Consider the following 19,036-nt stretch of genomic DNA (forward strand, 5'->3'; position numbering starts at 1 on the left):
TGGGGTTTCAGCTAAAGCTTACAAACCTGGTCAATCCCCTTCCCATCTCCCTTTAAACTGCTTCTTTTAATAAATCAATGCTGCAGAACCACAAAGCTCATTTAGATCTAAAGCAAGAAGCACAGCCTGTGTAGGAAACAGCCACTAGCAAACCTTGAGGTCGAAAGTATACTCTTATGTTGGATACAACAGCCCCATGTAATACCAGTGCAGTGTCTTATTAGGGTAGAGAGCCGCTGAGCAAAAGAAAAGATCTAGATCCAGATTTGAAACGCCCCAAAGTCCGGAAGTGTCTGGAACTGGGGTTTTGGTTTGATCCACTATAGAGAAGCACTAGCTGTGGAGGTCCAGCTCTGGGGTCAGTGTTTGAGCTCTGCAAAGTTCAGAGGTGTTTGGATCTGGGTATCTGGTTCATACCTCTCTCTAAACAGCACTAGACCACTAGACTAAGCAGGTTGACTGCAACTCACAGAGCAGGGCCAGCGAACACTGAATTCTCCCCACTGTGTCATAATTGCAGGCATAGTGGAGTGTTATCTTGCTGTGCTGATTCATTGTGACAGTTGCACTAATGACTGGGTGTCCCATTGCAAATTATTGAATGTTGTGAGTGAACCAACACAATAAAAAAGCAAGAATAATTCATTCCACCACATTCTTTATAATATCAACTGTAGTTCAGTGTTAATTATTTATTATAATATTTCATAATGAACTACTAAACATACTCTAGTAGATTTGGTAAAAATAAGGAAACCCTAAAGCTTGCTACAGGCCCCTGCTCTTTCATCTTTACTGAGAGCAGCTGAAATCTGTGTGGAACTTGGAGAGAAGAGGCCAGGTTGCAGGAGGGAAGAGTTTGGAGGAGGCACCAGGCAGTCAGTCTGTGTGCACATGGTTGGAATGTTAGCTGCTGTTGCAGCACCTATAAAAATAGCTCTCCTAATAAAGAGACAGTTGTAGAAACCTGGAGTCTTCTCTTGTTATCACCCAGCATGTGATATATAAAACATTCACTGAAACTGGATTAAGGCACTCTGGCCCAGATTTCAAAGGCATTTCTGTGCTCAGTGTTGCAATGCCTAACTGATTTAGGAGCCAAAGTTTCTTTGAAAAAGTGATTTAGAAATTAAATTCCTTTTGAAAATGAGATTTAGGTGCTGCAAAGTTGAGTGCAGCACCACCTAAAAGCCTTTAAAAATCTGGGAATATATATCTCTGCCTGAGGTCCCCAATTACTGCAGTCATGTGGCAGTGGCTATCAAAATCTCAGCTTTCACTCTTTTTAAAATAAGTTTCTAGTCCACATGTTTGGAAGGAAAAGCTTGAAATCATGACCCAATCCCTGCCTGAATCTGCAGACAGCCTGAAACAAAAGCTCTGAGAGGGGGAGATGCTCTGAGAGGGGGAGATCAATGGGATGTGAACTCAAAGTCCAACTCTGCCAACCCCATCCCAGCAGACGATTCCCTGAACAGCAGGAGGAGAAGAGAGCAGTGGGCCCGGCCCAAACATTCAATCTGATGGGGCCCCCCATTACTGACCCCAGCATCCAAGGGTAAGTAATGAGGCCCCTTTCTGCCTTTCTGGGGGGATAACAGGAGACCTTGCTGCCACTCCAAGGGGAGGTGGAACTTTCCTGCAGCTTCTCAGGGAGTAAAAGTGATCCCACCCTGCTTCTCTGGAGGATCAAGTCCCTCCCCCCCACAAGTGAGTGGGGTGGTGGGTCATGAGGTGGAGCCACAGTGGACCCTGAGTCAAGCATGCCTAGGGCACCACATGTCTTCACCCAGCTAATAGGTGTAGAACCCAATGTGGCTGGAACATTAGACTGGAAGAGTTTGCAACAAAAACAGGATGCAGCATTCTGGGTTTTTGAGTACATAAACCATGGCCTCACCACTTTGTCACCATTGGGGATTTCACGCCAGTAATGTGTTGACTGGAAACTTCTATTTTCATTGTCTTTGGGGAACATGAAGTTTTTCACTTGCTGTGGCCCATGAAGTACAAGGAAGTCCCTCAGGCTACTGCTCAAGTGGGTCCACACTCCTGGATCATCTAGACTTAAGAAACTAAACTCAGCAGCAGCTGTTTCTTGTGCCTCCACCACATTCTTCCCTGATCTACACTTTTCTTCAGGAATGTGCATGGTTCCATCCATTTGAGATGGAGATATGGATGCTGCAGTAGCTGCCAGGTCACTTGCACTCTGACTAACTGGAAGATCAGGCATCTCCTCACCACTCACATCCTCCCTGGGGCCGGAAGGCTCACCGTGAACATTTGTGTCTCGGGGTATGTCTACACTGAGAAATTAGGTTGATTTTATAGAAGTTGATTTTTAGAAATTGATTTTATACAGTCAATTGTGTATGTCCCCACTAACGCATTAAGTCAGTGGAGTGTATCCTCAATATCATGGCTAGCTATCCAACAGTTCCAGCAGTCTCCGCTGCCCATTGGAATTCTGCGTTAAGCTCCCAATGCCTAATGAGGCAAAAACATTGTCCAGGGTGGTTTTGGGTACATGTCGTCAGTCGCCCCTTCCTCCTTCCCTCCCTCCCTTCGTGAAAGCAACGGCAGATAATCATTTTGCACCTTTTTTCCTGGGTTACCCATGCAGACGCCATACCATGGCAAGCATGGAGCCCACTCAGCTCACCGCTGCTGTTGTGAGCATTGTAAACACCTCACGCATTATCCTGGAGTATGTGAAGAACCAGGCTAAGAGACACCAGCATGAGGACGATTGTTAGGAGGACATGGACATAGACGTTCCTGAAAGCACAGGCTTTGGCAATTGGGACATCATGGCGGCAGTGGGGCTGGTTGATACAGTGGAACGCCAATTCTGGGCCCGGCAAACAAGCACAGACTAGTGGGACCGCATAGTGTTGCGGGTATGGGATGATTCCCAATGGCTGCAAAACTTTCGCATGCGTAAGGCCACTTTCCTTGAAATTTGTGAGTTGCTTTCCCCCACCCTGAAGTGCAGAAATACCAAGATGAGAGCAGCCCTCACAGTTGAGAAGCAAGTGGAGATAGCCCTGTGGAAGACTGCAACGCCTGACTGCTACCAGTCAGTCGGGAATCAATTTGGAGTGGGCAAGTTTACTGTGGGGACTGCTGTGCTCCAAGTAGCCAGTGCAATCACTGACGTTCTGCTATCAAGGATAGTGACTCTGGGAAATGTGCAGGTCATACTGGATGGCTTTGCTGCAATGGGTTTCCCTAACTGTGGTGGGGCGATAGACAGAACACATATCCCTACCTTGGCACCAGACCAACTTGCCAACCAGTACATAAACCGCAAGGGGTACTTCTCAATGGTGCTGCAAGCACTGGCAGATCACAAGGGACATTTCACTGACATCAACATGGGATGGCCAGGAAAGATGCACTACGCTCGCATCTTTAGAACTCCAGGCTGTTCGAGCAGTTGCAAGAAGGGACTTACTTCCCAGATCAGAAAATTACCATCAGGGATGTTGAAATGCCAATAGTTATCCTTGGGGACCCAGCCTACCCCTTGCTTTCATGGCTCATGAAGCCGTACACAGGCAGCATGGACAGTAGTAAGGAGCAGTTCAACTATAGGCTGAGCAAGTGCAGAATGGTAGTAGAATGTGCCTTTGGACATTTAAAAGCTCGCTGGCACTGTTTGCTGAGTAGGTCAGACCTCAGCTCAACCAACATTCCCATTGTTATTGCTGCTTGCTGTGTGCTCCATAATATCTGTGAGAGTAAGTGGGTGAGGGTGGGAGGTTGAGGCAAATCGCCTGGTGGCCGACCACCCTCCTCCCTTCGATCGCAGCTGGCAAAAGAAAGAAAGTCACTATTGTTTTGAAACCAAGCATTCTTTCTTTATTAATTTTTTTTTAAAGTGAGATAACTGACAAGGTAACTCGGGTGGGGTGGGTTGTGGGAGGATGGAAGGCCAAGGCCACATTCCTTATTGTAGCCATACTACAAATCAAAACTCTTTGAATGACAGCCTTCTGTTGCTTGGGCCATCCTCTGGAGTGGAGTGGCTGGGTGCCCGGAGCCTCCCCACCTCCGCCACCACGTTCTTGGGTGTCTGGGTGAGGAGGATATGGAACTTGGGGAGGAGGGCAGGTGGTTATACAATGGATGCAACGGGGGGTCTGTGCTCTTGTTGGCTTTCCTGCAGCTCCAACAGATGCTTCATCGTGTCCATTTGCTCCCCCATTAGCCTCAGCATCGCCTCCTGCCTCTGCTTTTCCTGCTCACTTAATGCTTTCCTGGCCTCTGCCATTGAATGCCTCCATGCATTAAGCTGTGACCTATCAGTGCGGGAGGATTTCATGAGCTCGGAAAACATGTCATCGCGAATGCGTTTTTTTGCCTTCTAATCTGCAATAACCTCAAGGACGGAGATGATAGGGGGAGCATAAAGACATTTGCACTTTGCGGGGGAGATAAAAAGGGAGAGTAAAATTTAAGATGATATATTTCTGAGAACAAAAGGGATTCTCTTTCACAGTGAATCAAGCAATTCACCGCAGACAGCACATGTGCTTTAGGTACAAGATCACATTTTGCCTTTTATATTGAGCACCTGCCTGTATGGTGACACATTGCAAATGGTTGGGCAACAGAATTTGGTTTCCAGGCAGCCATGGTAAGCCTTTTGGTATGCGGGGTTTGCTTCTTACGCCTTCATAACATGTGGGAATGGTTTCAAACTGCAGCGCCATCCTTTCCCATAGCAAGCAATGCCGGTTGGATTTCACATTTAAAAGGAGGGGCTGCGGTTTTCAGGTGGATGTGCAGCACACACCTCCCCCGACCGCACCACATGGCTATTTTCTGGGATGATCCCTTCACCCCTCCCACCGCCGCATGGGATGATCCCTTTTAGCCAGGTGCAAACAGCCCAGCATGAGCGGGGTCCTTTTACTGTTCCCTTACAAAAATTCCCCTATTTCAGCCAGGTGACCATGCATGATATCACTCTCCTGAGGCTAACACAGAAAGATAAAGACCAAATGTTGCTTGAATGTGACCAAAACCCAGGACCATTCACTGCCATTCTTTGTGCTGCAGTGATTCCAGACTACTTGCTACTGGCTTAGCGTGGAAAAATGTCCTACCATGGAAGACGAAATAAGGCAGCCCTCCCCAAAAACCTTCTGCAAAGGCTTTCAGAGTACCTCCAGGAGAGGTTCCTGGAGATGTCTCTGGAGGATTCCCGCTCCATCTCCAGGCACGTGAACAGACTTTTCCAGTAGCTGTACTGGCTGCGAATGTATCCCAATTCTTCAGGGCAAATCAAACATTAAACACTATTGTTTTTAAACCCTGTACTGTAGTTACAAATGTGCACTCACCAGAGCTGCCTTCTCCAGCTTCAGGGTCGGGGATCCCGCCTTGGGAGGGTATGGCTCCAGGGTGATGAAAAGGTCCTGGCTGCCGGGGAGAACGGATTTACTGCTTCCCTGATGTGCATTTTCCTCCTCCTCGTCGTCCTCTTTCTCATCCACAAAATCCTCCTCCGTGTTGCGTGAGACTCCCCCCTTGCAGGTGTCCATGGACAGTGGTGGGGTAGTGATAGGTTCTCCCCCTAGAATGCCATGCAGCTGATCATAGAAGTGGCATGTATGGGTCTTTGACCCAGAGTGACCGTTTGCCTCCTTTGTCTTTTGGTAGGCTTGCCTGAGCTCCTTGACTTTCACGTGGCACTGCTGTGTGTCTCTGTTGTAGCCTCTGTCCATCATTCCCTGTGCAATTTTGGCATACATATTAGCATTTCTTTTTTTTGATCGGAGTTTGGCCTGCACAGACTCTTCTCCCCATACAGCAATCAGATCCAGTGTCTCCCGTTTGCTCCACGCTGGAGCTCATTTGCGATTCTGTGGGGGACTGCATGGTCATCTGTGCTGCTGAGCTCGCCATGCTGACCAAACAGGAAATGAAATTCAAAATTTCCCAGGGCTTTTCCTGTGTACCTGGTTAGTGCATCAGAGTTGAAAGTGCTGTCCAGAGTGGTCACATTGGAGCACTCTGGGATAGCTCCCAGAGGCCAATACCGTCAAATTGCATCTGCACTACCCCAAATTTGACCCAACAAGGTTGATTTTAGTGCTACTCCCCTCGGTGGGGAGGAGTACAGAAGTCGATTTTAAGAGCCCTTTAGATCAGCGTAAAATGGACCTAAAGCAGATAAATTTGACCTAACTCCATAGTGTAGACCTGGGCTTTGTATCTCAGAAGAGCTCCTTCCTGCTTAGATAGAAAAGCTTCCTTTGCTTTCTTTCTTTTTCTGAATGCTGCCCCAGATGGGTGTTTTCTTCTTTCACTCATGACTGCTGTTCTGTGCCAGCTATAGTGGCTCTAAATTGAAGGGGACAATTAAGCAGGCTGGTAGCTGGGCCTGAGAGGGAAGATATCAGCATCTTAAGGGCCCAACAGGCTCCTACTACTTCAGTTAACTGCCTGTTCTCCTCAAGTGGGTTCAGAGAAGCAGCAGGAAACAGGAAGCTCCCTGAGAAGCTGGTGTTAATCAGTCCAGGCTCCTGGGGGTGCTAGAGAGGTACATAAGAGGCTCCTCCTCCTCTCTCTCTCCCTGCAGCTCCTGCTGCTTTCTGTTATTCCCTCTCACCTTTTCTCCTGCCTGCCTGTTATGTCTCTTGTGCCCTCCTTCCTCCAACACAGCTCTCCACCATCTCTGTGCATCTAGGGCAGAGAGAATACATATGCACCAGCAGCAGACACAATTTTCTACTCTCTGGGTCCTAGTGGTGCCCCCCCCACCCCCACCCCAGTCTGGCACCTGAGGCGGCCGCCTCAGTTCGCCACATGGTAAGGCCAGCCCTGGGTGAATCTATGTTGACTGTTCCTGATCATCTTCCTCTCCTCTAAGTGCTTCAAAAATGGATTCCTTGAGGACCTGCTCCATGATTTTTCCGGGGACTGAAGTGAGGTGACAGGTCTGTAGTTCCCCGGGTTCTCTTTCTTCCCTTTTTTAAATATGGGCACTATCTTTGCCTTTTTCCAGTCGTCAAGGACCTCCCCCAATCGCCACGAATTTTCAAAGATAATGGCCAGTGGCCCTGCAATCACATCAGCCAACTTCCTCAGCACCGTTGGATGCATTAGATCTGGACCCATGGACTTGTGAACTTGTCCAGCTTTTCTAAATAGTCCTTAACCTGTTCTTTCACCACTTAGGGCTGATCACCTCCTCCCCATACTGTGTTGCCCAGTGCAGTAGTCCCTGGGAGCTGACCTTGTCTGTGAAGACAGAGGCAACAAAAGCATTGAGTAGTTCAGCTTTTTCCACATCATCTGTCACTATGTTGCCTCCCCCATTCAGTAAGGGTCCCACAATTTCCCTGAATTTCTTCTTGTTGCTAACACACCTGTGGAAACCCTTCTTGTTACCCTTCACATCCCTTGCTAGCTGCAACTCGAATTGTGCTAAGTGTGTTTGTAACCATACAGACCAAAACAAGATTCTGTTGATGATGTTTTTTGACAAGTAGATTCCTTACTAGGCATATTAATACAGAACATTGAGTAATTCATTTAAATTACAATACAGAACTGTATTTCCTGCACCTGTCAGAAGCAGTGCAAAGGCGTGGGAGTGTCAGGGGTCTGGGGGAGCTGAGAGAGAGGGCAGGAGCCTGGAGTGAACCTGAAGGGTTGTTAAGTGTGGGTGGGAGAAATATGGAACAGGGAGGTTTTTGTGGGTGGGGGGAGGGCCAGGACTGTTAGGGAGTTGGGGAGCCTCCCCCAGGTAGACCCTGGCTGACCCTAAGCCTCTCCCATTCTGTCAGGCACATCTGCCCCTGTTCCCGCATTCCCCATCCTCATGGGTTTCTGCAGCTCCCCTCCTCCATCCCCATGAGGCCTTGCATCCTCGCTCCCATTCAGCCCCTGGCTCAACCCTGTCACCCTACTAGCTCCTGAGCCCATGCCCCAGTCTGTCCCCACCACTAGCCATTCTGTACCCCAGTCTGTGACACACCCGCCCCCCCCCTCCCCTGAAGCCCTGTGTGTCCCACTCGGTTTGTCCTAACCTGGCTCTGCAGGCAGGGTGCTGGGATGAACTTCTACTCCTGGGGGAATTCTGCACCACTGCACATGCACAGATTTTTTTTTCCCCCCACAGAAAATACATTCTGTCCCAGAAGTGCTGCAGTTCCACCTTTTGCCCACCAGAGGCTGCTTTGGCACAAGAACAGCCTCCTGCATTCATGCTGCTGGCTGTTCTGGTGCCACACCAGCCTCTGGTAGATGAAAGGCAGAACTGCAGCACCTCTTGGGCAGAATGTCTTTTCTGCAGAAAAAAAATTCTGCACCAGATATGAATTCTGCATGTTCACAGTGGTGCAGAATTCCCCCAGGAGTATCCCATGCAGCTTATAACATGGCAGGAAAATTAAAATAAATGTAAGTGCCTTATATAAAGCAGGAACAACACAGCAATTTAACAACAAAACCATCTGCACTGTGGGATAAAACTGCCCCTTTGGCTGATGGGGCACACTGGTCCATTCAGGTCGTCATTTCAGTGTGCTCCTGGATTCCTTGCTGATGCTGAGCTCACACATTGCAGCATCCGTGAGTGATGCTTTCTACCATCTCCACTTGGCTAGGAGAGTCTGTCCTATCCTGCAGGACAATGACCTGTCTTCAATTATACACAGCTTTGTCACCTTGTGGCTGGACTACAGCAATGCCATATATCTGGGCATGAAGCCATCGGTCTTTAAGGAACTCCAGCTAGTACAGAACATTGCAGCAGATCTCCTCAGCAACATGGGCTCCAGTGAGCACATCAGCCCGGTCCTCTGCTCTCTGCACTGTCTTCTCACAGCTTATAGAATTCAGAACAAGGTCTTTATCTTCAGGGTGATTAATGGTCTGGATCCATGGTATCTAAAAGATCAACTAAAGCACCAAGTTGAGGACTGTGGTGATAACTCCATCCTCTGGCACAATGCAACTTTCTACCACCAGGGTAAAGCTCCTCTGTGCAGGAGATGGAGCTTTCTTGGGGGCCAATCCCAGCCTATGGAATGAGCTTGCCCAGGAACTAATGACTATCACAAACCAAACCGTCTTCTGTTCTAAGGACCAAGTTCACTTCTCCCACCTGCCTTCACTAGCACAAACACAGATCACCATGGACATTTCAAAAACCAAACCAAACCCCTTCCAAAACAAACCACTCCACTGCATACATAATACTTTCTCTTTGAAGAGGATGCAAGAGATCATGAATCACACATGACAGATATTAGCCACATTGCTTAATGCACTACTGGAAGATGCTGAAATACTGTGGCAATGAGCATGGTATAAGAACCTGAATAGAATAGAATAGTTCTCTTCAACATGCTGCATGTGCAGGTCTACAATGAAGCTCACCCTAGGCTAAGCTACAGGTTGGCGCCTTATATAAAGTTATAATGCCCATAATTTACTGACTGACTATCCTATGTTCTGAAATACCCACACTTCTCCAAATCGTTGCGACTGTTTCATCAATTATTGATCTATTTCAGACACATAGCACACCCATGAGTATAGTAGCCGATGGGAGAAGTGTGGTCCAGTAGATAGTAAATAATCACATTATTTATCTGTGCCTCAGTTTCCCCATCTGTAAAATGGAGGAGATTATGCTGATCCATCTTTGTGTAGTGCTTCAAGATCAAGATCAAGGTCTTGCAAGAATGTTTGCCACCCTTTTTCCCTGCAATTGAGACCCATTTGTTTTCCCCCTGGCAATTAAAAAACCCTGGAGCCAGACCCTCGGCTAGTGTATGTGCTAAACAGTAAAAATACCTAATTACCTTAGTATCTTTTGTGACATTGCCTGTGTCCACTTATCCCGTTAAAGACAGTGCTACCTGCCTCCCATAGGGGACAGACATATTATAGGATAGCTCATAGTAAGAGGCGCAAAATGAAAATAGCCCCCTGGATTCACTAGTGATGAACTCTGTCCTTTCAGATAACCAGGCACCTTCGCTACTTCTGCCTTACAACAATGCCCTCATATCCTTGGTGGCGGAGTGGCTGTTTGGCACAGATGGCCATTGTGTTGATCAGAAAGGGGTAACCCTGATCTCTTCATACCCAGCTGTGCTGGGCTGCTTGGCTAGTCCTTTGGAGAGCTCTCGTGGCTGCCTATGCAGGCTACTCACCTGAACCCCAAATATTTCTCTGTGCTTGGAGGTCTGATGGCTGAGCTACACTCGGCCTTTTGCCCAGGCTGGTTTGTTTGGTTTGGGGAGGTCTTGGAGCGTTCTTTTATTAGGGAAGCCCTTTTTTTCCATTTTGGAAGAACCCCAAATGAGCTTCCCGGAAAAACTAATGTGCAAGCGGCTCGACATTAAGCACTGAGTAATCCTGGAAGCACAGACCTGATGTCTCTACAGGCAGCAATAAACTTTTCAGCACAATATTGTAACCTCAATTCTTCCTCCTCTAATGGCTTTTCTCCGTGCCATTAACACTGTTGCAAAACTTACTCTCCCTGCTTACGCAGCAGCCAGCCACAAGAGTCAGGGCTAGGGTGAGGGTGCATTCGTTTTTTATCAGACTCAGAACTTTGTGTGATGGAAGGAAACAGTTCTTCAGAATAAAGGAAAGAAAAACAAAACAAACCGCTCCATGGTTTGGGGTTTGCCTTCATTTGTCCTGTGCAGGATTAACATGAACTGAATTAGGAGTGGTGGCACAGTGGGATACACACACACATCTCTCTCTACAGCTGGGTTCAGGTCTGGAAGTTTCCATCTATTGTACAGACTCAGGCTAAAGCAGCCTGGCTCTGGCTCCCAATCCAAACGCACCTGTGTCACTGTACAGCACATTTAACTCTCTTGCTGAAGGCAATCCTGCCCCCTCCATCAGCTACCTTCCTAATAGCAGGAAATGTCTCTGCCTGTCTGCCCACTGACACTGCTGCCATTGAAACCCAATTCATATGGTTAGTGTGCTGTCCAGGTCACTGGCAGTGCCTATGCTAAGGGCCAAGTTCGCTGCTGGAATAAGCAAGTGCAACCCCATTGCTTTCATTAATGTTTCATCCACTTACACTGCAGCTGTGAATTGCGTCTTAGAACTCTGTACTGGATGTGAGTAAAGAGCTCTCTCCTTTATTGACTACATTAGCTCAATTGAAGGTCACTACAGAAGTGACTAAACAGTCCAGGTATCCCATCCCAGCATACACCGAGGCTTGTGTTAAACCCAAAATGGATCCTTCATGAGCATTCATAGAGTCATAGAATCATAGAATATCAGGGTTGGAAGGGACCTCAGGAGGTCATCTAGTCCAACCCCCTGCTCAAAGCAGGACCAATCCCCAACTAAATCATCCCAGCCAGGGCTTTGTCAAGCCTGACCTTAAAAACCTGAAAGGAAGGAGATTCCACCACCTCCCTAGGTAACGCATTCCAGTGTTTCACCACCCTCCTAGTGAAAAAGTTTTCCTAATATCCAACCTAAACCTCCCTCACTGCAACTTGAGACCATTACTCCTTGTTCTGTCATCAGCTACCACTGAGAACAGTTTAGATCCATCCTCTTTGGAACCCCCTTTCAGGTAGTTGAAAGCAGCTATCAAATCCCCCCTCATTCTTCTCTTCTGTAGAGTAAACAATCTCAGTTCCCTCAGCCTCTCCTCATAAGTTATGAGTTCCAGTCCCCTAATCATTTTTGTTGCCCTCCGCTGGACATTTTCCAGTTTTTCCACATCCTTCTTGTAGTGTGGGGCCCAAAACTGGACACAGTGCTCCAGATGAGGCCTCACCAATGTTGAATAGAGGGGAATGATCACGTCCCTCGATCTGCTGGCAATGCCCCTACGTATACATCCCAAAATGCCATTGGCCTTCTTGGCAACAAGGTCACACTGTTGACTCATATCCAGCTTCTCGTCCACTGTAACTTCTAGGTCCTTTTCTGCAGAACTGCTGCCGAGCCATTTGGTCCCTAATCTGTCGCTGTGCATGGGGTTCTTCCATCCTAAGTGCAGGACTCTGCACTTGTCCTTGTTGAACCTCATCAGATTTCTTTTGGCCCAATCCTCTAATTTATCTAGGGCCCTCTGTATCCTATCCCTACCCTCCAGCGTATCTACCTCTCCTCCCAGTTTAGTGTCATCTGCAAACTTCATCTGCATTCGTCAAAGTTGGGGTGTTTGGGGGTTCTGATTGATATGCACTGGGAACCTCTCTAGATTATTACATTTATGTATGGAGAAGGCAGGATTCTGCAGACTTCCCATGATGGCTATCAGCCACCCAGTTTTGGTTGTGGGTGATACTATATTCCTTGTGTTCATGCAGCGTTCCAGAAAGAGGCATCACTCCTGGGAGTACTGACTGCTGCTTCTGTAATAGCTTTGACAGCAGCAGCACCTTCTGGAGGTGGTGATCATGGGACTATTGTCCCTCTGTGGAGATGACATCTCTCTACTGCTCCTTGGATGTTTGGGGGCTATCAGAAAATAACACCTTCCATGCTGGTGCTCCTGTAGGGGAAACACACGCGCACACACACACAGAGTTGAAAATGTAATACGGCACATTTCTTCTACAGAGCTTGAAACACTAGTAGACAGAAGCAATAAATACCTGCTTTGAGGGTACTATGAAGTTGTGTGCTCTGTGAAGTTCTGTGTAGTGATGTCAATGACCCAGGAGCTTGACTTATTGCTTATGCACTTATTAATGACATGATCATTAAATAACTCACTTCACTTGGTGGAGATATAGGGGGTAATCGGACACAAAGCAAATGTCAAACCCATCTAGTAATGATGTATTCTACCTTACCATATGCAGGAAAACCAGTTCAATTCCCCATCCTGACTTCTGGCTCCTCAAGCTGTCAGGGGCTAAGAGTGCTGTAGATGCAACACGCTTAGTTCCTGGAGGGGAAGGGTGGCATTGCACCACTCAACAGCAATCTCTCAAGGCAATTAAAAAGCAGCACTTATGGGCTCTCTAGAGGATCCCATCAACATAATCAAGTGCAAAGTAATGGATGTTGGAAGAAAACTTTTCTGCTGCTCAGACATGCTGTTGAATTTGGAATTAGATGTAGACTAACAAGAAAAAGTCCAAGTGGGAAATCCTGGCCCCACTAAATCAATGGCAAAATTAGGTAAGATAGATGGTTAAAAACATTAAAAAACATCCTTAGAGGATTTTAAGGCCCAGCTTGGGTTAGTCCTGCTTTGAGCAGGGGGTTGGACTAGATGACCTCCTGCAGTCTCTTCCAGCTCTAATCTTCTGTGGTTTTGCAATTAAGATTATTTGCAGTGTTGTTGTAGTCATATTGGTCTTGGGATATTAGAAAGACAAGGTGCATGAGGTAATATCTTTTATTGGACTAACTTCTGTTGGTGAAAGAGACAAGCTCACACAAAGCTCTTCTTCAGGACCTGAAGCAGAACTGGGAGCTGGCTAATCTGGAGTCTACGCCTGACTCTGCCCTGAACTCACTGTGGGCACCTCACTATGCCAGATTTCTAAAAGTATGCCGCCTCTGAGGATTTGAAAAATCATATGAAAGTTCATGAAAAGTAAACACAAAAGATGCTAAAATGGTAGAAGCACCTCTGAATAAATAACCCCAGAAATCTGTCTACAATATTTACCATGCCATTCACAGCCAGTTACAAAACAGTGCATTGTGCACTGTAGCTAATGGTTCCAGCGAAAAGTTACTTTCCTTGCATATTGTAACTTCAGTGTCCTTTTAATGTCCATATTGTATAAGAATGTGCGGTAAGTGCATGCATAAAGAAGCACCAATGTAATTTACCCTCCTAAGCAAAAGGTGAACTTGATAACTAGAGCTGGTTGGAAATTTCCCTCCTCCCATGGACATTTTCAATAAAGAGGAAAAAATTTCAGTTTTGTCAAAAATTTCCCTGAAAAATGTTGAGTTTTTGACAAAAAATCAAAATCTGAAATAGTTCAGCTCAAAAGCAAAATATGTTGATTCTGAAATGCCTGGAGCCTGCTTGGTGCAGTGAGGAGGGGCAAGATGGCAATGGCATGGCCATGGTGCATCATGGGGGATGAAGTCTAGTTGGGGCTTCCAGCATGGGAGCATGAGGCATCTGAACTACACCTCCCATGAACCACAGCACTGGTATTTCAGAATCAAAATATTGAGGTTTTGGACATTCTTCTGTTTGACAAAAAAAGTGAACATTTTCTGAGGAAGGCAGACTCTTTTCACGAAAACTTTTCATTTAGTCAAAAACCCAATTTCCTCTAGAAAAATAGTTCTGACAAAAAACATTTCAGCAAGCCCCGCTGTTAATGTTAAAGGCTGAATAAAGGGGACATTTGCTTAGATGTGAAATGAGGCAGTAAAACAAAATAAAATCAGGACTGCATGCTGTCATGTTGCTGTGCCTTAGGAGCCTGCAGAACTTCCTGCTGACAGCAATGTTAGCATGCTTTATGCAGAAGAACTGCTGGGTACAAATTCCATGAGTACTCCCTGTGCCTGTCATGGTGCCAGCAAGGACAAAGGACATTGAGTACTCAGCGAGTACTGTACTCCAGGCCACTGCTGGGACTTTGAATTATTATACTAACTGAGCAGTAGTAGTTGTAGGAACCCCAGTCAGGAATCAGGGCTCCATGGTGCTAGGTGCTGTATAAATACATAACAAAAGGATGAGCACCTCCGAGTTAAGAGAAAACAGGCGATGGCAGACAGACAGAGGAGTTCAAAGCAACTGTGAGACAGCTGGGATTAATGCAATAAGCAGCAATGACAGCACACCAGCTGCCTAGACAGAAATAAAGACAGTGCTAGTTAAACTGTCCCAGAGCGTCCTTTCCCGTCATGCTCTGGGACTGATGTAAAACCTGGCATGGAGTCTTTGAGGACTCTACTTGCACCAAAGTTCTTGTCAGGAAATCAGGAGAAATCTCTTGAGGACATCACGCTGAAGCATGAGGCAAGTGTTATTATACCCAACAATGAGACCTTCTGACAAATCAAGAGCCGTGCTAATGGGATTCCCAGCTGTGCTAACATGAGGCCCATATGCAGGGAACGGTGAGGTTATGTAAAATAAGAGTACAGATTCCTATGAATGGACAGGTGTGATGCAGAGACACCCACCATGCTCTGCTCAGACACCACATTTCCTGACCCAGGTGGGTTCCCACCACCAGGCACAGCCCAAGTCCTTAATGGGGGTGTCAAGGTTCCTTCCCCACACTGAACTCTAGGGTACAGATGTGGGGACCTGCATGAAAACCTCCTAAGCTTACTTTTACCAGCTTAGGTTAAAATTTCCCCAAGGTACAAACTATTTTACCCTTGGACTTCCACTGCCACCACCAAACTTTATCTGGGTTCCTGAAAAAACATAGTTTGGAAACGTCTTTCCCCCCAAAATCCTCCCAACCCTTGCACCCCACTTTCTGGGGAAGGTTTGGTAAAAATCCTCACCAATTTGCATAGGTGACCACAGACTCAAACCCTTGGATCTTAAAACAATGAAAAAGCATTCAGTTTACTTACAAGAAGACTTTTAATAGAAGTAGAATAGAATCATCTCTGTAAAATCAGGATGGTAGATACCTTACAGGGTAATTAGATTCAAAACATAGAGAATCCCTCTAGGCAAAACCTTAAGTTACAAAAAAGACACACAGACAGGAATATTCATTCTATTCAGCACAGCTATTTTCTCAGCCATTTAAAGAAATCATAATCTAACACATACCTAGCTAGATTACTTACTAAATTCTAAGACTCCATTCCTGTCCTGTCTCCGGCAAAAGCATCACACAGACAGACACAGACTCTTTGTTTTTCTCCCTCCTCCCAGCTTTTGAAAGTATCTTGTCTCGTCATTAGTCATTGTGGTCAGGTGCCAGCGAGGTTACCTTTAGCTTCTTAACCCTTTACAGGTGAGAGGATTTTTCCTCTGGCCAGGAGGGATTTTAAAGGGGTTTACCCTTCCCTTTATATTTATGACAGGGGGATTGCACTAGTGGTGGAGAGTTCCCTTGGAGAGTTGGAGAGAGAGAGACAGAGAGATGTGATCCAACAGGATATAAGCAAACACACACATGGTCCTGCACTTAATGTTGTTTTTATTTGCTGTAAGTCAGTCACATGAACAACAGGTCACCAGAGCAAAGCAGGGAAATCTGGCATTGCATTAACAGTATCAGTCACATGCTCCTCCCAGTGGGTTCACTACACCCTGGCTGCTCCTAGCTTACACAGGAAAAGCCAGAGGAAGAAGAAAAGGCTTTCGGAAGAAGCACACATTAGCATGCAACTGGAAAGATTGCTAATGGGTGGGACTTCCTGGAGGCTGTTTCAAGGGCTGCTTTTTTATTGGCCTGCCAGCAGATATGGGGTGGACAGGATGCTGCCCTCAGAGTTCCAGAGGGGGATGGAAGAGGAGCTGGAATCCCCTGGAACTCCCAACCGCAGGACATCTGAGATGGGAAAGGAAAATCCTTCTTCCTCTAAGAGGTTAAGCTCGTGAGGTTGTCAGCTGATGGAGCCCCTTTAAGAGGAGAGTTGAGACCAAGCGTGTATGGATGCTGCTAGGGAGAGGAGGCAGCCAGGACATGTGGACAGTTTAGGTAAATTTTATTATTTATAATGCCCAGTTACCAATGAAAAGCCAGTCCCTAAAGTAAACTTTGAAATATCTGTCCAGAATCTCAGGGTATTGGCTGGTTTCCCACACGCATCTGTAATTGTCTACACTGCCTGGTGTTTCTCACACCTTTCAGAATGCTATCAGCTCCTTGTGTCCTCCTTACCCACAGCTGTTTCCCTCCCCTCCACCCCAGGAGCGCTTCCATGGACAATCATTTCCTTTAACCAGCACCAGCACCTCAGCATTTCCTGATAGCTGCAGAACCCCATGTCCTCCCTCAATAACCCTCCCCATCCTTCCTCCTCCAGCCCTCTCAGACAGCCATAGAGGAAAGAAAAGTACTTTAGGGCCTGACTGGTCTAGATTCCAGATGCTAGCATCCCTGGACTGGAGGTGCTGGAAATCTGGATCCACATCTGAATTTCCCTGCTTGAAGCCTTCTCAATATCTAACCAACCTGCTCCCTCTTCCAAATCAGGCAGGTGGACTGTTCCTACTCTGCTCTTACCCGTTCCACAGCATAACAACCTTGTGTGCTGCAGACACAATTATAGCAGGATTTGTATATGGGGAGTTGGAACTGAAGCCTCCATCCTCCTAGCTCCAAATATACCGGCCTCTACCACTTGAGCTAAAGGAGAGCTCTTCTAGGAGGCAGTAGTAGTAGTAGATTCCTTATCCTCACTTTGCAGCTAGCAACATCAGACATTCATTCATGCATACAAAACCTATCCATTACAGCAGCACTGAACCTTCCTCCACTTCCATGCCTCCTCACCCCAAATGTCCTGCATCTTTACTTCCATATTCACCCCAAACTCCCAGGAGCCCCTTTCCTTCCACCCCAAATTGCCACGGAAAACAGGTTTTGCCTGTATAAAAAGTAATGGACTGGAACTTTCAGGGCCTGATCCAGAGATCACTAAAGTCTAAGGAAGTCTCCAGCTGGGTCTCAAGACAGACCCAATTCCCTCTGCTCTGAGAGAATATGCTTCAGCCTTATTTGAGCTCCATTTATTCCCACCCTGAAATCATAGAATCATAGAATCATAGAATATCAGGGTTGGAAGGGACCCCAGAAGGTCATCTAGTCCAACCCCCTGCTTGAAGCAGGACCAATTCCCAGTTAAATCATCCCAGCCAGGGCTTTGTCAAGCCTGACCTTAAAAACCTCTAAGGAAGGAGATTCTACCACCTCCCTAGGTAACGCATTCCAGTGTTTCACCACCCTCTTAGTGAAAAAGTTTTTCCTAATATCCAATCTAAACCTCCCCCACTGCAACTTGAATAAACCTAAGAAACCTCCCAAGTGTGAACACTGCCCCACCTCACACCACTGCTTCTGACCTGAGAGTATCACTGCCCCCCTTGGGAAGAGTCCCACATCAGGCTGATGGAAATAAATAAATAATCTTTGGCATTCCCCAAAAGTGTCATTAAGGGGCAGCAAATTAGTGATTAGTAGCAACAGGAAAGAAAAAATATATAAACAAAGAAGTCATACTCGTTCTCCCCTGTCCACGGGGAGAGCACTTCTAAAAATCCTGTAACAGAGCTCATTAAATATACATGCCTCTGTCGCTGGCTATCCATCCTGATTAGGGCATGACATCAGGACTTGGATTCCAGGCTGCTCCTGCTTTTTTCCCACCAAAGAAATAAAAGCAGAAAATCCATCCAGATGGAAAATCTTTTTCCCTCCTACTATCCCAGCACCTTCAGCCAGCTCCTGTGAGCATCCCAGCTCTTGAGAAGAGAGCTCGCAGGTGGTCAATTTCCACAATAGGCCAAAAGGTGACCAGGGGGAGTCCAGGAACAGCTGAAGATTGAGCAGGACAGAAGGATGGGACTGATGAGAAGCAGTGACTGATGAGCAGAGTTTGGATGCTGAGCACCTTTGGAAGTCTGCCCCTGAGTGCCACAGTATAGGCTCTTGGGTGCTGAACATGTTTGATGATCTGGCCCATATTTAGGTGCCTCCGTGGGAGTTGAGCTCTAGTGCAAATCTAGTCCCATGTCATCTAAGCCTGCTCAGTGCACATCTAGTTGACACTGGTTAAAACGCCACCAGCACCTTGTCTACCCTACAGCTTCCACTGTTGTCCCCAGCCAGTAAGGTTAGTGAGACAGTGTTAAATACACCTACCTCATGTCTACATTATAGCTTCTACTGTTGTTATGAATTCAGACACAGCCTAAGAACATTCAGCCCATCCACTCACTAGTTTAGAGGAACATTCCAATGCCTCTTTTCTCTTTAACAATATTCATATTCTGTAACTTTTCATTGGAAGAAACATATAAATGAAAGTGTTTGTGCGGAAAATGCCCTAGAGCTGTCCAATGTTAATAAAACTGGTAAACAAGGATTGTCCCCTTTGTGAGCAA

Source organism: Lepidochelys kempii, chromosome 9 (assembly GCF_965140265.1).
Source record: "Lepidochelys kempii isolate rLepKem1 chromosome 9, rLepKem1.hap2, whole genome shotgun sequence".
NCBI classification, from domain to species: Eukaryota; Metazoa; Chordata; order Testudines; family Cheloniidae; genus Lepidochelys; species Lepidochelys kempii.